Source organism: Bison bison, unplaced genomic scaffold (assembly GCF_000754665.1).
Source record: "Bison bison bison isolate TAMUID 2011002044 unplaced genomic scaffold, Bison_UMD1.0 scf7180017864198, whole genome shotgun sequence".
Taxonomy (NCBI): domain Eukaryota; kingdom Metazoa; phylum Chordata; class Mammalia; order Artiodactyla; family Bovidae; genus Bison; species Bison bison.
The window spans coordinates 3,338,190-3,342,794 of record NW_011494770.1 but is presented as its reverse complement, the minus strand read 5'-3'; positions in this window follow the sequence as shown (position 1 = coordinate 3,342,794).

Sequence of the window (4,605 nt, the reverse complement as noted above, 5' to 3'; positions counted from 1 at the left end):
AAAGTGAAAGAGGAGAGTGAAAAAGTTGGCTTAAAGCTCCACATTCAGAAAACTAAGATCATGGCATCTGGTCCCATCACTTCATGGGAAATAGATGGGGAAACAGTGGAAACAGTGTCAGACTTTATTTTGGGGGGGCTCCAAAATCATGGCAGATGGTGATTGCAGCCATGAAATTAAAAGGTGCTTACTCCTTGGAAGGAAAGTTATGACCAACCTACATAGCATATTCAAAAGCAGAGACGTTGCTTTGCCAACAAAGGTCCGTCTAGTCAAGGCTATGGTTTTTCCAGTGGTCATGTATGGATGTGAGGGTTGGACTGTGAAGAAAGCTGAGTGCTGAAGAATTGATGCTTCTGAACTGTGGTGTTGGAGAAGACTCTTGAGAGTCCCTTGGACTGAAAGGAGATCCAACTAGTCCATTCTGAAGGAGATCAGCCCTGGGATTTCTTTGGAAAGAATGATGCTAAAGCTGAAACTCCAGTACTTTGGCCACCTCATGCGAAGAATTGACTCACTGGAAAAGACTCTGATGCTGGGAGGGATTGGGGGCAGGAGGAGAAGGGGATGACAGAGGATGAGATGGCTGGATGGCGTCACTGACTCGATGGACGTGAGTCTGAGTGAACTCTGGGAGTTGGTGATGGACAGGGAGGTCTGGCGTGCTGCGATTCATGGGGTCGCAAAGAGTCGGACACGACTGACCGACTGAAGTGAACTGAACTGAACCCTTGGAAAGCACTGTGTACCTTGAAAAGGGCCAAGTACTTATGGCAAAACCTTTCCATTTTCTGAAGGGAAAAGCCATTCAGCAAATGAAGGCATTAACAGTCGTTGAAAGGTGTTCAGCAAACAAGGGCATTAATAGTCATTGAAAGTTATGTGGCAACATCACAATTCAATTTATGAACGGAAATGAAGGCAGAATTCTTATCTAATGAAAACAGCTTGAGGAAAGAAAGTGGGCAAAGGCTAATTACCTAACTTGGCATCTGGCCCAGAAAAGAAAGGTTAGTATTTTCCTTCAAAAACTGTCAGGAAAACTTCAAATTATAATACTTGCTTTAAAGCTGTAGGGAATTTTTCATCCCTGAATCCCATAGTGCCTGACACATGTGAATTATTTGGCCTTGGGATCCTTCTTTTAAAAAGCAAGTATTCATTTTTATATAGATAAGGTAGTTAGATTTGATTAAGGAGCTGAAGTTTTTACAAAACAATCTAAAGGCCCAATATCTGGTATCTTATATAACTTCTAAATTCTAGTTCCCTTGGTTTAGTCTTTACTGTTTTTATCAAGTGGAGGAAGTTCTATTTAGGAAAAATGTGTTGGTATTTCCTAGTGATATTCAGGGGTTTTCTGGTTGTCGTTTGCAAGTTTGTTTGTTTTTACTTTAATCTGTTTGAACATTTCCATGGCCGCATGGTAAAGAATGTGGTCCATTGGGCACCTGGAAACCTATGGCTTTTTTGGTTTCCTATTAACCCGCTATGTGTCCCTGGACATATCAGTGCATCTTGAAGTGGTTCAGTTTCTTCATCTGTAAAATGAGGAAATGTGCAAAATAAGATTAATTCTTATCAGGAACTGCAAAATACAAAATGGATGGAAGCAATGCCTTTAGGTGTGACCGTGGAGATTCACCCTTCCTACCCATCCTGTGTGGCTATAAGGATGACCTTCAGATCATCTCCTAGGAATATTAAGATTCCTGTGTAGGGGGAAATAGTGGTCAAAGGGCACACACTTTCAGTTATAAGAGATTAAGAATCTCACCGTCTACAGACTGAGCTAGCCGGACACTAAACTTTCAGTTATAAGATGAATAAGTTCTCAGGATCTAATGTACACTATGGTGACTATAGTTGATAATACTATATTGTATACTGCTGCTACTGCTAAGTCGCTTCAGTCGTGTCTGACTCTGTGCAACCCCTGAGACAGCAGCCCACCAGGCTCCCCTGTCCCTGAGATTCTCCAGACAAGAACACTGGAGCAGGTTGCCATTTCCTCCAATGCATGAAAGTGAAAAGTGAAAGTCAAGTCGCTCAGTCATGTCGGACTCTTAGCGACCCCATGGACTGCAGCATACCAGGCTCTTCCATCCATGGGATTTTCCAGGCAAGAGTACTGGAGTGGGGTGCCATTGCCTTCTCCGATATTGTATACTGGAAGCTTGCTAAGAAACTAGCTTTCAGGTGCTCTCATCTATATATATATCTGTATACCAAAATATGTTGTACACCTTAAATATATACAATTTTTATTTTTTAAGGAAGTAAATTATGATGTGGACAAGAAATCATTAACATAAAATAATTGATTTTGATAAAACTCAGTGAATTAAAAATAAGAGTACAAATAAGAGTTTGATTCTTAGGAATCAAAACTGGTTTACTGTGCTCTTTTTTAAAATGAAGCAAAAAATTAAAATGTCTTGTTGAAAAACAATTTTATATACTGGATACTTGAAATTTGCTAAGAGAGTAGACTTTAATTGTTGTCACCACACACACACAATGGTGTGAGATTATGTGAGAGTATGGATGTGTTAATTAGCTTGGTGTGGTAATCATTTCACAATATTTACATGAATTAAATGATTCCATTTATCTTAAAGATATACAATCTTTTTCAATTGTAATTCAATAAAGCTGGATAAAAATGTTCATTAAAAAATTAAAATATTGTCAAAAAAGGAAAGAAAAGAAAATTACCAGCTTTGATGATTTCAAAAGTCCCATCAAGTTCTAATATTCAATAGTTCTATAATTCTATATTTGTGGGGAAAAAAGTAAATGTATAAAGAAATTCTTGAACTCCCTTGCAGAATAAAGGCAATACTCTTCCCCAAAACATATGGAAAACAAACATGAAATGCCTTGTTGTGCCTTTTAGTATGATTAAGCAAACCTTGAAATAAAATAATTTGTCCTGACAGGAAAATGAACAATTAATAATAACTAACATTACTATGTACCAGTCACTGTTCTAAGCACATCACATGTATTAGTTTATTTAATGCTTGTAATAACCCTAGGTCTTATTATTATCTCCAGTTTTCAAATGCAGAGCTCAAGGCAAAGAAGTGAAGTAACTTGCCCAAGATCGTTCAGCTAATAAATGACTGAATTGAACTTTGAACCCAGTAGCGTGATTCAACCCTGTACACAGATTTCCATATTAAATGTAACCTACTGGTATATTAATCTATATACAATTTTCTTGATAGAACCAAACAAGGATAAAATATTGGAAATGGAATGACACTTAGGTATCAGTGCATCCAAATTTTTCATTTTTTAAAAATTTTAATTGGAGGTTAATTACTTTAAAATATTGTATTGTTTTTGTCATACATTCACATGAATCAGCCATGTATGTACATGTGTTCCCCATTCTTAACCCCTCTTCCACCGCCTTCCCCATCCCATCCCTCTGGGTCATCCCAGTGCACCAGCCCTGAGCACCCTGTCTCATGCATCGAAACTGGACTGGCAATCTGTTTCACCTATGATAATATACATGTTTCAATGCTATTCTCTCAAATCACCCCACCCTTGCCTTCTCCCACAGAGTCCAAATGACTGTTCTATATGTCTGTATCTCTTTTGCTGTTTCACATATAGGGTTATCGTTACCATCTTTCTAAATTCCATATATGTGCATTCCATATTTATATTGGTGTTTTTCTTTCTGGCTTTCTTCACTCTGTATAATAGGCTCCAGTTTCATCCACCTCATTAGAACTGATTCAAATGTATTCTTTTTAATGGCTAAGTAATATTGCACTGTGTATATGTACCAAAGCTTTCTTATCCATTTGTCTGCTGATGGACATCTAGGTTGCTTCCATGTCCTGGCTATTATAAACAGTGCTGCAATGAACATTGGGGTACACGTGTCTCTTTCAGTTCTGGTTTCCTCAGTGTGTATGCCCAGCAGTGGGATTGCTGGGTTATACGGGAGGAACTCCCGTATATGGAACTCCGTATATGGAGGAGTATATGGAGGAACTCCCGTATATGGAACTCCGTAAATGGAACATTTACAATTTTTTAAGGAATCTCCACACTGTTCTCCATAGTGGCTGTACTAGTTTGCATTCCCACCAACAGTGTAAGAAGGTTCCCTTTTCTCCATCCCCTCTCCAGCATTTATTGTTTGTAGACTTTTGGATAGCAGCCATTCTGACCAGTGTGAGATGGTACCTCATTGTGGTTTTGATTTGCATTTCTCTGATAATGAATGACGTTGAGTATCTTTTCATGTGTTTTTTAGCCATCTGTATGTCTTCTTTGGAGAAATGTCTGTTTAGTTCTTTGGCCCATTTTTTGATTCAGTTCAGTTCAGTCGCTCAGTCATGTCCAACTCTTTGTGACCCCATGAATCGCAGCACACCAGGCCTCCCTGTCCATTACCACCTCCCGGAGCTCACTCAAACTCACATCCATCGAGTCAGTGATGCCATCCAGCCATCTCATCCTCTGTCATCCCCTTTTCCTCCTGCCCCCAATTCCTCCCAGCATCAGAGTCTTTTCCAATGAGTCAACTCTTCACATGAGGTGGCCAAAGTATTGGCGTTTCAGCTTTAGCATCATTCC